This window comes from Lissotriton helveticus, chromosome 6 (assembly GCF_964261635.1).
Source record: "Lissotriton helveticus chromosome 6, aLisHel1.1, whole genome shotgun sequence".
In the NCBI taxonomy this organism is placed as follows: Eukaryota; Metazoa; Chordata; class Amphibia; order Caudata; family Salamandridae; genus Lissotriton; species Lissotriton helveticus.
Window position 1 is genome coordinate 247255750 of NC_136067.1, and position 16030 is coordinate 247271779.

The following is a 16030-nucleotide window of genomic DNA, read 5'->3' on the forward strand; positions in this document are numbered from 1 at the left end:
AACATTAGAACCAATGTTCAGCAAAGAAACATCAGCTTCATCTGCAAGCAAGCAGGTAATCAGAGGAAAGACAGGATGTGCCTTGCTCGTGGCATTTAGCAAGGAAGTGTGATTACAGCTTGGTATGACCCCCAGGCTGGAATCCCTGGTACAAAGTTCGTCCCTAACTAATACACTTTGTTGTAGTTTATATATTCTGTCTGACCATTGTTGAACGTTAAAAAAAACAAAATACATTACCCCTTATAAATTTTCACTTACCAACATTCTGTGAAACTTTACCTATAGTCAGTGAGAAATTGTGAAGTCAGTTTCTGTGAAGTCTTGTTTATTATTTTAAAACAAGCACTGAAAAGGCAATTCAATAATGCAAAGAAAACATGAACATTTATTCAAGTAAGCTGAATTATCATCTTGAAATGAATAGCAACCGTATATACTTATGCATTTACATTTGAAGTATACACCTGAATAACGTACATATATTATTCAAAAGGAGATACATCCTTCGCCCAACTGTCCTCTAGCAATTCATTTCAAATTAAATATTTTTTTAAGACCACTAAGGATTTCAATATTCTATTATGAGATACCAGCTGTAGATATTTAAGGTAGAATACATATTATATAATACCTATAACGTACACATCTTCTATAATGACACCGTCAATTTCCATCGGCAACCCTCTGTAATTTCACCCACACAAAGTGCTTTTATGTACCCTCACAACTGTAGAAGCAAGATATATAAAAACAGTACATATAATAATAATATATGTTCCTTGGACTTTACACTTTTTTTTAGACGTTTGGGTCTCAGTATGAGTTACTAACAAGTTTACTGACTTGTTACAATTGGAAGACAGTCCTTTCTTTTCAGTGTCAGGCTCAATAATGAGATCACAGTCATCTGAAATGGATTGCTTCATTGTATGCCTTTCAGTAGATTAAGTGGGGTGGGCAATTATTCAAAAGTCGGTATTATCTCAACAAAGTTCTATTGCATGAATCGATCTGTATATAGAGTTAATGGAGAAAGGACGTATAACATTAGACAAGGCATTATTTGATGCCAGAAATATCACAAACTTTACTGCACTGCTTTCATATTTATAAGCATAGTGTGATTATTTTGCAGTTTACTTTCAGTATGTCAAATCAATTATGGATCCTTACAAATGGATGCTCTGAATTATTTACAGGTGCTTGTCTTTATGATCAAAGCATGTTCTGCAACACAGTGCCACTATAAACTACATACTTTCTCACTTACATCAACGGCTAGGAGAATGCTGCAGTATAAATAATACATACAGTACTGTGTCAGCATGGTCAAGCCTGGCTGCGTCAGTGTACATCATGCATCGTGTGCTCATTGCCACACAGGGATAAGCTATATAGAGCCTTATTACGATGTCAGTCACAGCAACCGTTGCGGAATGGAACCGCCTGACCATAGGTCGGTGGTTCCACCTGCAGAATGTGGATGCGACCGACCTGTGGGCGGTTGGAAACACCCATTTTTCAATGGCAGCTTGTGCATTGGGCTGCAAATGGCCATAGCACAAGATGCTATTAAAACGTGCATGTTTGTAAGCATCCCTGCACCATGTGGTGCCTGCCACATGGTGCAGGGATGTTTAGGTGGCCCCAGGCACCATAGCGCAGAGGCAGGGTTAAAGGGAGCCCTAATAGGGGCCCACAAAGTCACTTTCCACCTGCCTTTTCATGGCAGGTTGACCGCCATGAAAGGGCAGGAAGAAAGCTACATCATAATGCCGATGGCGAAGCCAAGGCTGGCTCCACCATCATTATCGGATTTTCATTGTGATAAGCACTTATAATTATCTTTTAGTGTGCCAGATGATTCTTATTTTACTTTAATAACTATATGCTGCCAGAGTTCCGTTTTAAGTATTTCCTAATTGGAGTCAGCAAGAAATACGTTTTAGCAGAACTGCATGTCTTAAAGCTCTCTCAAAGCTTTCAACTTCATTCAGCCACTCACAGGGTCGGACGGGGAACGCAAACCGGCCCTGGCAATTGAGTCAGACCGGCTGCGGGGGGAGAGGAAGGGGAGTGCATGCGTGGAAAACACTTTTGTTACAGGAGTCCGATATTGCAGCTATGCTGCAAAAATGGCCCCTGGTAACAAAAACGGCCCCCAGGGGTCTGAAACCAGCCCCCAATCTGGCAGCCCACTGGGGAAACGTCTGGTGCCTGCTACGGCCTGTTCAGCCCTGGTCGCTCACTTATGAAATAATACCTATGTTTATGTTACTTTATAAATCTAAATGTAGATACATCTTGCTCCCCAGCTTTTAGGAACACTCAGAGCTGAATTTTTTCAAACTGATAGCCCATTTTTAGGTCAAATTGTAAGAAGGAGTTAACAATCAGCGACCACAAAGGTGTGGGAGAGGAGAGGGAGACGGCACAGGGAGATGCATTTTTCAAATATATTATTTTGATGGAATGTAACCACGTTGTTCCTTGCACCCTCTACAATGTTTTTGCTGCTACGGCTGTTTCTCAGATGCAAGATGTCGCCATGGTTACTGTTGATTGCGTGCCTGGCTTGCGGTGACAAATTACACTCCTGACGAAGAGATCAAAATATAACAAGCGAATAACAGAGTTGGCTAGAACAAAGAGACATTTAGGGCCAGCGCCGGCTTGGGCATCGGATCTATGAAATTCTGTTGAGCAAGAGAACAAAGGTCGGTGCAGAACCTTTAAGTAAAGCGCTTCGGGTGTAGGCTGTTGGCGTTGGCCACTATTGTTGACCGGGCGGCGACCACCATTGTTGACTATATGCCCATGTTATTGGAAAAGCAGGCACCATGCTTAAACCTAAAGTACTGCACCCGAGGGCGGGAGGGGACTGTGGGCGCCAGGCACCATTGTTGAGTGTGCGTCATGTTATTAATTTAAGCTTTGATGTGTGAGCCCTGATGGACCGCAGTTGAGGCCAAAGGCAGCGGACAGCGCAGGGCCACATACACATGGCTTTGATGATCCAAGGCCATCGTCTCAGAGACCATCCAATATCTCAGCAGACAGGGCCCCTGACTTGAGCTGCACAGAGTTAGTGGACCAGGATGCACTGCAGCCGGCACAGGCACACCGCCATGGGTCGGTGACTTATGGGGCACTGAGGTAGGGCCACGCGAGCTGAGTGGGTCCTCATGGATGTCCGAGGTGAATGTGGCAGAGGGTTGTGGGGGACAGTTGAAGGTGGCCTCCAGTGCATGATGCAGAGGGTAGAAGCCGTCCAGAAGTGGCAGATGGAGGAGTGGAATACCACTGCATCGTTTTTGCCACCAAGTCAGTATCACCGACATGATGATGAAGACAACCCCCAGTCCATAGACTCAGTTCAACCAGAAAGTGTCCATGGATATCAGCGAACAGACTTAGTGGCACCGAGGGAGAGAGGGGATGCAGTCTGCGATGAGGCCTGTACAATGATATCAAATCTGCAATAATGAATCCAGACTGAGTTCTGAAAGTGTCACCTACTCGAGCGCAGTGTAGGCTGGAGGCAGCGGTCAGCACTGCAGTGGCCCACAGCCATGTGTCGTTGGCTCGCGATGCACAGAGTTAGTGACACCAGGGCAGTTGTCGGTAGTGTTCTATCACCTCTGTAACGATGATCCTTTTTTCCTCCTGACTGAAACGCGTCACCTTCTTACACCTCTCCTTGCGCGCAATGATATGTACTCTGCCATTGTAAAATCAAGACTCAGTTCCAAATGTGTGACCTACTAGTCAGCTGTGTATGCCGGTGGAGTATGTCAACAAGAGGATATCCTTCAAGCTCCTCACCCAGGCACACAAGGCACTCCACAAGACAGGCCCAGCCTACCTCAACAGACGGCTCTTCTTCTACATCTCCAACCACCAGCTACCCTCCACCGACATCTCACTTGCCACCATCCCACGCATCCAAAGAACAACCACCGGTGGAAGATCCTTCTCCCACCTCGCCACCAAGACATGGAACACCCTCCCACTGAGCCTGCGACAATCAAAAGACCTGCTGACCTTCAGGAGGATACTCAAGACCTGACTGTTTGATCAGTAGCGCCCCCCCCCCCCCAGCATCTTGAGAACCTCGCGGGTATGTAGTGCGCTTTACAAATGATTGATTGATTGAAGTAGTACTGCGGGCCTCTGTCCCGGAGGCCATGATGGTCTGAGGAGGCTGCCAGGGTTGCAGCCCTCGAGTTTGGAGCTTGCACCGCAATGTGATGGGCTCCCTTTGACAGACACCGGGGTCGGCAGGTGAGCATTGAGGCCTGGGTGCGCAGGGGCAGGCAAGACTGGTTCGGGGACCAGTGGCCCGGGGTGCAGCAGGTGCACAGGATCACAGGCAACACCGCTCACGGCGATGGCCTCATGGCGGGGTGAGAGGCGCCACCCTAGCAGAGACATTGGGCATTCCGGAAGAGAACCACACCCAGTGTTACATGCTTTTTATTCACACCCCTACGCTGGCCTGGTGTACGCCGGCCCAGCCCACTCCACTCATGCTTATGGGGGGTATGTAACAAGCTACATTTCTGTGAGCTTCCCCACTGGCTAGGGTGACATGGTTGCGTCACCTGTCCACTACACTCGAAACACCAGCGGTGTATGTCGACATGGGTATGTGTGTGGTCTACATTCTGCAGTCTGGCCATCACAGCCACGCTACACTTGGCATTGTGTACATTCTAATTCATCGGTCACTTGCCTCCTTCGTGCATGCCTACTCCCAACCTCTTCCCACAATCTGCTACTGTGAGGCTGAGGTGTCATGCGAATTGATGGCTTATGTACATGGCTGGCCCAGGTTCCCACAGTAAGTTGTGCTGTCGTGTCTGGTGGGTGGGCATGTTGTTTGGCATGTTATGTGTGAGTTTGTAACGTGTGCATTCCCAGTGTTGTGAGTTGCATGATTGTGTAGTTGAATTGTGTGATGTGTTCATTTGGTACTTGCCAACGAGCAGTGCATGTGCATAGGTGCCATCCAGGTAGCGCTGGTTGATGATGGACTGTCAGAAGATGCCTGGGTGGTTGGCGTCAATGTTGGCGGAGAATCCCCGGTGGTCCACAATTGCCTGCACATTGATGGAATACGTGTGCCTTCTGTTGTGGTTATTGGGTGCAGTGTTGCCAGGGGGCACAAGTAGGACATGTGTGCAGTCAATTGCCCCAGCACATGCGGGAAGCCAGCTGTGGCGTAGACGCCTTGCTTGGTTGCCAGCTGTTCCTGTGCAGTGTAGGGTAAGTATAGATAGTGGGGTGCCAAGCTGATGATGTCATCCACAACTGTTGTGTGGAACTTGGGTTGGGCTGGTTGTGAGACTCCTCCGACTCTGGTGGTTGTTGGTTGGGAGGTACCAGAGGCCAACACGTGCAGCACAGCCAGCAGGTTTGTCTGAGGTGGGATGTTGGTTGTCCCGTTTTGGTACCATCAACCTGTGGGCAATGGTGGTCAGGATGCGGAGGATGATTGTCCCTTTGAGCCTGTAGTGGGCAATGACATTCTCTGGTGTTGGGTCTGTGAGGTTGGTGCGTTTTCTGAAGGTCACTGTCTTTGTCTGCACTGCCTCAGTGTTGGTCTGGGGGGGCAGCGAGGGCCGTGGGTCCTGAGGGTGGTAGCAGTGGGTGTTGTGGCCCTCTTGGGTGTCCTGCCTGCATGATCAGTGGCTCCATGGCATCTGTTGCTCTGCAAGTGTGGCTCTGGGCTGGGCTCCCTTTTCTGGTTCAGGCTGTTCTCCGACTTTACACCAGGTCAGAGCAGGTGTAAATTTCCTTCTGCTAGCACACCTTATTGCTTGCTTTGGGATCTTATTGCCGATCTGGCTGGTAGTTGAGAATGTTGCTGAGTGGTGTTGTTGCGTCTTTTGGCACGGGAACACCTACTCTGCATCTCATTAGCGATAGTTGCCAGGGTCATCTGTGGTGCTGTTTTTTGAGGCTGCTATCATAGGTAAATTGGTGATATGGCCTGTTATTACCGGCATGTGAATGGGGCGATAGTTTTATCACAACTTTGACTGCGCTAAAGTGCTGATAACTCAGCTATAAGTCCTTCAGAATATGCCCCTAAGTTATATAGTTACTCACGACCCTCTTTCGGTGTTTCAGCTACAGTGCTACTCTGTATTTTGGGTGTATCTTGATTATTCGCTCGGTAGCGCAGGAGTCTCTCCATCTGTATCTCATACTTCGTCCATGTTTCCAACCTGACTGTCGCAGGATAACATTTGCTCTCCAGTGTCCAGGGTGCAAATTTCTTAATAATGCTTGTATTTTTCTGTTCTTCTACTTGCAGTTTAATTATTTTTGATATAAGTGCTGGAGAGTACATTTAAGCAAATGTTTAATGCTCAGCTGCTTGAATCTCTCCACTTGACCTCTTTTAGACAATTTCACTCACTTTTAAAAAAACGCCTGTCCCTAATCACCTGCCGACAAGAAACCTTTTGGCTATTTACTTGTTTTTTGCCTACATCCTAGTTTCTTTACCAAATATTTTTTTATGTATGCTGACTCCTGAATCTCACTTGTATCCTAATGTTTTATTTTATTTTAGACTTTATAAGTCGGTTTCCCTTCCAGACCTATCTGATTGATTTAAGAGCTCTTTTGTTCATCAATCTCTGGTCCTTTTGCAACAATTTCAGGACAAAAGCGCCTATTAAGGGAGTATTGCCATTCAGCAGATTGAAAGAAGCCTGGTAAAGCAGTAATGATAGCCACAGGACGTCTTCATCAAAAGACGGACTGTGTGGAAAAAATGCTGTGCAGGGCGTTACCCTATGTCCTTGGGCAGAAGGCCAATTCCGTCCACCAGTAACATTTAATTTACCAGCCCTGGGTATATGAGATACCACTTTACAAGAGACTGCCAGGTAAACTAAATAGGCCAAACAGGTGTAGACTAATCTTACCATGTTTAGCACAGAGAGCACACGCACTCTACACTGGTCAGCAGTGCTAAAGTGCCCAGAGTCCTAAAAGCACCAACACCATGTCAGAAAAAAGGCTAGGAGAAAGGCAAAAAGTTTAGGGATGACCCTGCAAAAAGGGCCAAGTCCAACAGTGACTATTTGAAATTGAGTGCACACCACCATACAAATACTTGATTGCAATGTTACCTGATTTTACCGCATATGACATGTGCCCTCCCCTTAGAAAGTCACGGAGATGATGCTTCTTTCTTCTAGGGCCTTTCTAAGTTAGAATCTCGCGTATTGGTATTAAGACCTCTGAACTGTTTTAGTCCCATTACCTCTATGACCCAGTGATGCTCAGCTGATTTGTGACCTTTAGTTGTGTGTGTTATGACCCATCCTGTTAAAATTCCCTCTAACTGCTATCCAGTTTTCAAAGCTGGATGTAAAATACCCATTTGCCAGCTGAGGCTAGGGGTACACAGACAATGTCATGCTTTCTTGGCCTGTTGGCAGTTTTAGACATACCCAACTAAAAATTTTCTTTCACAATTAAGCAACTCCTGCTGGAATAGTTCTTCTCTCCTACCTTATTTCTTTCATTCGCACCCTGGAAAGACGCATTTCATGCATGTATGCAGACTAGACACATATCAATTACGACATTGGGGTGACATTTGGAAAATGTAATATGGTAGTCTCTTTTCTCGTTCTAAATTTAAGAAAAATGTTCTGCCTCAGTAGGTGACGAAAAAGTTCTACTCCACCTATGCAAAAAACAAAAAAAGTTTTTAAAAAATTGTCTTTTACAACGCTTATTAAGGTTGTGTGGTCTTTTCAGTTGTAAACAAGTCACTGCAATGCTTTTTATTGCTTTATGCAGCACATGAATGCCTTACCAAGTTATTACAAGACTTGCTAAGTGCTCATGGCTTCAATGCAGGTAACTCCATGTACAGATATACAAGCTTACCCCTAATAATAACCCACTAATAAGCTTTTAGCTTTACAGACTTTCTGCCTGCTATCTTCTGGAGCCGCCCCATTATTCGAGGTTTACCATTGACGAATCCTGAGTGCATGGTCAACCAGCTGCAGCAGTAAGCATGAGGAGCAGCAATTTATGGCACTAGAGATTACCCTAGTCAACAGCTATTTCCCCAGCTGCCAGTTCACTGACCTAAAGACTATGGTTGCATAGTTTGTCTTCATTGATAACTTATTTTGCACTATCTTGTTCGGCTGTCCGAGTTCAAGCCCTTCAGACCGTCAACTGCAGAGTATTCGTTGAGCTGGGTCATAGACTTCCCAGGAACATCATGAGACTTTTTGAGCTAGAGCCCATCCCCCATCCTGTTGTGACCTGCTGCCAAAAACAACTAATTTGACGGCGAGGTAAGTCGCCATGCATTTGAGAAATGCTTTTACTTAAGAAGACTGTGCTAAGAGAGGGGGCACATGGAACAGAATAAGTTCTGTTTTGACACTGTTGCCGCATGGGTCACATTATCAAAGGTGCAAGGTATTCACAGCCCAGTTGGGTGGTGAAATTTACGGATTTGGGTCTCTGGGTTAGGAGAGTACAGCACTGTTTTGACAGATTGTAAGATCTCAACCTCTTTCGTTTTGGCAGTTATACATAGAAACAAAGGGGTTATGTTTTTGTATTATCTTTTTTCCAAATTTGTAGAGGCACATTATACCAAACTATTGGATGCAGGAGATCAAGTGTCTGCCATTTAAGTAAGTACTATAAGATTGTGTCTCTCCAGGGAGCCGTTGCCATGTCTTAACATCTAAGGGAAGAGATGTGCCATTTAGGATACAGTGGTAATGGCCTGCAGTGGATGGTTTATTTTCTTTGTTCAAAGTGCTCATTTCCAGATCAGCATAATGATTGTGTGGAGAGAAATAGGATCATTCTCTGGATTATTATGGTAAATTACTATTCTGTTCAAAACTCTCAAGACCACTGTCTCTGTATACGTATATTCATTTTCTACAGTGCAGGCATTAAAAGGTAGGTTTCTTGGTGCCAAGAGAACCATCGATAGCTGAGAGCACGAGAGATTAAGAATGCCATGCCTATCAAACTACCACTGATTCTTTGGTGAAACAGTAATATAGGAGGGAAGCCTTGTCTCATGGTCGTCCAGGGGAATTGGGGAGAGAACTTCCACCTTTACACACACACTGTTGACATTCAGAATCTTCTCAGACTATGGGTATTGTTGTGCTCTGGAGACTGATCTTCGGTCTTCGTTGATTTTGCCATATTAATGGGGGATAAAAGTGGCTTTGATTGTTTGCACCTCTAATTCTTGAGCTGAGATCTCCAAACTGCATCAATTGGTTATGCACTTTTTTATCAGCTGGCACTTGCTTTCAGGGTCCATTTCGGATTATTGGGATTCAGGAGAATAACACGGATCTGTGCATCCTCTACAGTGAGTGGGCGAGGGCTAGTCTCATCATCTTCCGGGGGCTTGGAGGGGCCCAGCCATCTTGCCTTGAAAACTTCAAAGTCCTTGTGGGAGGAGAGGGGCACTTCAATGTACATTGTAACAGTACTGCTTCAACAATAATTGTGCCTCTACTGGAATTTCCTTTATGTCTGGTCTTTCCAAATCTTTTGCCACATAGTCCAGATTTCAACGGCCCAAATGATAATGGGTGCCTGGATATTTTAACCGAAAACTTCCTTTGTTGTGGAACATTTATAGGTCTGACTAGTCCAGAACTCAAGTCAACACACCACATAAAGGGGCTGCAGGTCAGCCCTTTCCTTGTGTGGGTGGGCTGTGGTTATATACGTTTTCTCTAATTTATTTTGCCGAGTGTTTTTAAAATAATTGTTTTGCTTTGCTCTGTTACCAATACCAGAACTGCGAGTCCATCCCAAAGCTGCAACAGCACTCATAAATGTTTGATGGTGGAGTCCCAGTGTGCATGCTTTGTTCATTAATTTAAATAAAGTATAAAGACTTGTAATTTTGGGGTTAGAGCCATGTCGTTTATGTTTGGAGTTCTAGATATTCACTTTATACACTGCAAACGGCAAAAGCACACGGAGACAACATTAGTTACCCCTGTTTTGTGTACAATTATTAAAATAGCAAAATTCACAGCAGGATAGTCCCACAGCCCTTTACTGAGTTTTAGCAACCTGCCCATCTCAAACAGATAACGGAAGAATAAATGTAAAAAATACAGTGTTTCTAATTATGTGTTCGAGCATCCATCTTTCCAGCATCAGAAGAGAACACAATATGTCATAATGGTTCCTGATGCCGATACAATCAACTTGCTATGACAAACTTTTTCGAGACGCCTGATATTAATGGTAATTAGAGAGCTTCTTTTTATTTTTTTATTTTTAAACCTCACTTATTGGTGCACAGGGCACTGTATATCTACAGCAGCAGGCAGCACGGAAGGTCACGTGGGGCACGCACATTATGTGTATAGTGAATATGTAATCTGCACAGTACATTTAATAGTAGCCTCTTTACAGTACAGCACTGTACCCAAGCAACCATCTTCAAAGGCTGATCGCCTCCTAAATGGCCTCAGAGGAGCAGAATTCCTAAGAGGGGGCGGGGCAGGAGGCTTGTTGTGAGATCAATTAAAGGGGAACAACCTTATTGATAAACACCTATAAAACATTTATAGATGCAGTCATGAAATGTTAATTAGGAAACTATGAAGTAGTCTCAGTCTAACAGCCAGTAATGTGATGGCTGAGCACAAAAAGTTATGTAGGTCACATGTGCATACTTCTTTCAAAGACTGACAGCATTTATTGCGCCCCCTGCACAGATGCTTTAATGGCACACGGTCCTAAAAGCAGGGCCAGTAGCTTATTAAAGTGAAATGAGATAGCAGAAAATTACAAGAAAAGGCATAAACCTATATTTTTAAATGCATAGGGGGAGCGATGTAGCTGGCGGGAATCTAATTTTGCTTGTATTGCTAAAAAATGTCAAACTCTCTTCCATTAAATGGCTGGAGGAGGTATATAACTAATGTATGAGTTTTCATCTGCAGTAGAGGGAGACGTGGCTTCCACGCGCAATGTCCCGGCTTCCAATCGTTAAAACAAAAAATGCTGTTAATGCAGTATGTTTTCCTCTTTGGTTTTAAGTCCTGAGTGTCATCACAGTGCTTGAAGGTTAAAGTATTGTAACTCACCCTTTCAGTCATGCCACTTGCACATTCTGCCAATTAAACAGGTTAAAAGGCTTAAGCAAAATATCTTTATCAGTTGGCAGTGGGAGAGCGAAAGCGGGGGGTGGGGGGGTGTTCACAGTGTGAGTTAATAATAATTTTAAAAACTTACCTGACACCACCGGCTGCCGGCCGTCTCCTGCATCACATCACGTCGCCTCGCTCCTGCTGGCCTCTTCCTGGGTCCCAGAAGCCCCTGAACCCAGGAACAGACTCCCAACCAGGGAGCCTGTGGGGGTTTCTCCAGCCCAGCTGATGAATGCAGCCGGACTGGAGAAACCTAAGTGCAAATGTGTGTTTTAGTCAGCCTGAGACGGCTGGCCAAACACACATGAGCATTTGGGGAGTGCACAAGCACTCCTCCTCCACCTGCCCATGCCCCACCCCACGCACAAGCTGGCAAACGAAAAATAAAACGATGCTGAATCATCGTTTTATTTTAGGTTTGCTGGCTCTGCGTCAAGCAGTGGGGCGATACTCCTCCGCCATTGACACTCCTCCGCCATTGCGGAAGGGTCGCAACTTCAGGTGTAATGTATTTTAAGGCAAGATAAGTCTTTACTTCACTGTGCTCTTGATACAAACTTTCCAAATTGTTAACTTGGTGCAAAATGTATTGCAGTATTTACATGTACTTCCTGTTTTCTCAATATCTCACTGTACAGGTACGAGGGCCCAGGTCCAACTAAGTAGATCTGATTATAATTGAAAATGGCATTCAGAACCTTGGTTTCGCCAATGCTTGTTAAAGTTGTATGTATTGTTCATAGAGCTGTGTGCTGCTTTGCTATACTCCATCACAGCCTCAGTTCCTTCTCCCCTTCTGCCTTCTGGAAACAATGCTAGGCGTCTCTCCTTTCTGATCCGGGCCCTACCAGTGGGCATACATTGCTAGCACAGCTTCCTCTGAGAGTCAGCCCTCAGAGGGTACAGAAGCAGCTTAAGCCGTCATAGCTCTACAACAGTTCATTGCCTCCGATTCCCAGCACATGGGATTCTGTGGTGTTCTATATAAAGTGTCTCCTTACTAGGTTTGTTTAGTGCTGTTTTGCCATTAGTATGGCATAACATAGCATAACATAACACAAAGCTGATATAAGCATTGAGGTGACATCTGGAGACACCTAGAGGACGCTGATAGTTACCGCTGCTGCTTGCTTGATGGGGTCATATATTGCCTACCTGATATAACCTGTATACTTCTTATACTTCCTATTTGAGAGGGCCATCTTCTCCTCTGCTGCTACTGTTTCTCTTAAGTTGATATTGTTGCTAGTCCTGCCTCCTTAATGGTGCATTGTTACTGGTCCCGCCTCCTTAATGGTGCATTGTTACTGGTCCGGACCCCTTCATGTTGCATTGTCACTGGTCCTACCCCCTTCATGGTGCATTGTCACTGGTCCTGCTCCCGTTCATGGTGCATTGTTACTGGTCCCACCTCCATCATGGTGCATTGTTACTGGTCCTACCTCCTTCATGATGCATTGTTACTGGTCCTGACCCCTTCATGGTGCATTGTCAGTGGTCCTGCCCCCGTTCATGGTTCATTGTTACTGGTCCTACCTCCTTCATGGTGCATTGTTACTGGTCCTACCTCCTTCATGATGCATTGTTACAGGTCCTGCCTCATTCTTGGTGCTTTGTTACAGGTCCTGCCTCCTTCATGGTGCATTGTTACTGGCCCAGCCCCCTTCATGGTGTATTTGTACTGGTCCTGCCTCCTTCATGGTGCATTGTCACTGGCCTTGTCCCCTTCATGGTGTATTTTCACGGGTCCTGCCCCCTTCATGGTGTATTGTCACTGGTCCTGCCCCGTTCATAGTGCATTGCTACTGTTCCTGCCTCTTTTATGGTGCATTGTTATTGGTCCTGCCTCCTTCATGCATTGTTACTGGTCCCGCATCCTTCATGGTGCATTGTTACTGGTCCTGCCTACTTCATGATGCATTGTTACTGGTCCTGCCCCTTCATGGTGCATTGTTACTGGTCCTGCCTCCTTCATGATGCATTGTTACTGGTCCTGCCCGCTCATGGTGCATTCCTACTCGTTCTGCCCCTTCATGGTGCATTGTTACTGGTCCTGTCCGTTCATGGTGCATTGTTACTCGTTCTGCCCCTTCATGGTGCATTGCTTCTGGTCCTGCTGCCTTCATGGTGCATTGTCACTGGTCCCATGTCCCTAATGCTGCATTGTTACTGGTCCCACCTCCTTCATGGTGCATTGTTACTGGTCCTGCCTCCTTCATGATGCATTGTTACTTGTCCTGCCTGCTTCTTCATGCATTGTTACTGGTCTTGCCTCCTTCATGATGCATCGTTACTGTTCCTGCCTCCTTCATGATGCATTTTTACTGGTCTTGCCTCCTACATGATGCATTATTACTGGTCCTGCCTCTTTCATGATGCATTGTTACTGGTCCTGCCTGCTTCTTGATGCATTGTTACTGGTCCTGCCCCTTCATCGTGCATTGTTACTCGTTCTGCCCCTTCAGGGTACATTGCTACTGGTCCTGCCGCCTTCATGCTGCATAGTTAATGGTCTTGCCCCTTCATAGTGCATTGGTACTGGTCCCGCCTCCTTCATGGTGCATTGTTACTGGTCCTGCCTCCTTCATGCTGCATTGTTACTGGTCCTGCCCCTTCATGATGCATTGGTACTGGTCCCGCCTCCTTCATGGTGCATTGTTACTGGTCCTGTCCGTTCATGGTGCATTGTTACTGGTCCTGCCCCTTCATAGTGCATTGGTACTCGTTCTGCCCCTTCATGGTGCATTGTTACTTGTCCTGCCTTCTTTATGGTGCATTGCAGCAAGGAGTCATCGGGCGACCCGCAACACCCTTACCGAGTTTGGGGCTAAGCGGAGCATTCCGACCGCACCGAGGACTCTGGTGGCGGCGCGCCCGCCCTGGCTCACCCGTGCCCGGCCGGCCTGATAACGGGAGACCGCGGCTTCAGTTTCCCTGTTAGGCCCCGGAATGCCGACTGTGGTGAGGGACTGCCGCGCCTTGCTGAGGGCGTGAAAATCGGAAGGGGGTCATCAACGCTAAGTAGCGTAAGCGGAGCGCGACCGGCCCACACTCCCAATACCCACCCATCCGGAGGCGCCGGGAGACATCGAGACGCTGGGCCCCAGAGCGGAGCACTCACCTGGGCAGACGGAAGGCGCATGGTGCGCCACGCTCCACAAAGCCGGGAGCTGGGACGCTGCGCTGGGTCCTGGGGTGCGGGTCGGCTTGTGCAGCAGCGGTGATAGCTGCATAGTGGCAGTCAGGTGGAGGGAGCTGTCTCTGCTCTCTGGAGAGGCGCGAGGCCCAGGTGAGACCCCCTGTCTTGCAGAGACTGAACCCCGATGAAGCAGAGCCCTGAAGTGAGAGATGCACTGGGGGAAGCAGACGGAGCCCGCCACGCACCAGACTTGCTGTGGGAAAGACACTGAACAGTGGAGGGACTAGGCACTCAAGCTGGTGAGACGTTCATGACACAGTAGGGGACCGGGTGTCGTTATGCCTGCCCATAGGACCCTGCCTGGGGATTGTTGTGAGGGCCCATGACGCAGTGAAAACTGGGTGCTGCCCAGAACAGCGACAAAAGAGCAGCCCAGCCCCAGCGCCGGTTACAGGGACCCCCCCTGTTGGATTCCCTGTTGGCCAAGGAGGGACAACCAGAGTGAGGGGAAGGGGACGTAACTAGCAGGGAATCCCCCCCGACTGCTGCTTGGGACACATGTGGTCACTTCTCAACACTGCCGGCGTGGCTGCCGGAAGATCCACTGGCACACGCAGTGACCATAAATACCACCTCCCTCATCTGCCGCGCCGCTCATGTCTGGGGGCACCAGGGCACGGACTGGCACCGGAGGCATGCAACAGAAAGGGAAAATGGAAAAGTCTGGGAAACAAGCGGAAACAGACCAAACCGCGGCCAAGCTAGACACCATGTTGGCTGCAATGGAAAGACTTGAGGAATCCGTCCAGCTCACCCGCACCTCCCTAGAAACCAAAATAGATAGCGTGACGATCGACCTAACGCATCTACGAGCGGACCACAAGAAGCTAGCAGAACAGACCACCATCTTGGAGGGAGCAATGGCGGATCTTACGCCCAGAGTCACACAAACTGATAAGCGGCTGCAGGACTTGCTTGACAGGGTGGACTTCTTAGAAGACCGTGCCGAGGACGCGGAAGGGCGGGCACGGAGAAACAACGTGAGGATCGTGGGGGTGCCTGAAAGATGGGAAGGAAGAGAGCCTGCGACACACGTGGAGAACTGGCTGAGAGAATTGCTACCGGAGGGGGCATTATCGCAACACTTCGTAGTGGAGAGGGTGCACCGAGTGCCGACGAGGCCACTTCCCACTGGCTCTAACCCCCGACCGCTGCTCATCAGGGTGCTAAACTATGGGGACCGCGACTCCATCTTGCGTGAAACCAGGCAACTGCCAGACATTCGTATTGATAACTCTATGATAATGCTCTTCCCTGACTATACAATTCAGGTGCAGCGCCAGAGGCATTCCTTCCTAGCGGTCAAACAGCGCCTGCGCCAGTTAGTGCTTAAGTATTCCTTGCTATTCCCAGTCAGGTTGAGAGTGGTAGCGCAAGATAAAACACCTTTCTTTTCCACCCCAGAGGAGGTTGAGGCGTGGTTGGATGGAGGGGCGGCTGGGACGACTCGACAGCCACATGGACCCCCGATGGCACGGCGCCCACGTGGATCAAGGTAGCGCCGCAGGCGGAGGTCGTCGTCAGCCCGACGGACGCAAAAGACAACGAGCGCCGGCCCGTCTGAGGATCTCATACAGACTGAACGACAAAATGCCATTCGTGTAGTGGCGGAAATCAGCTGCTCCCCTAC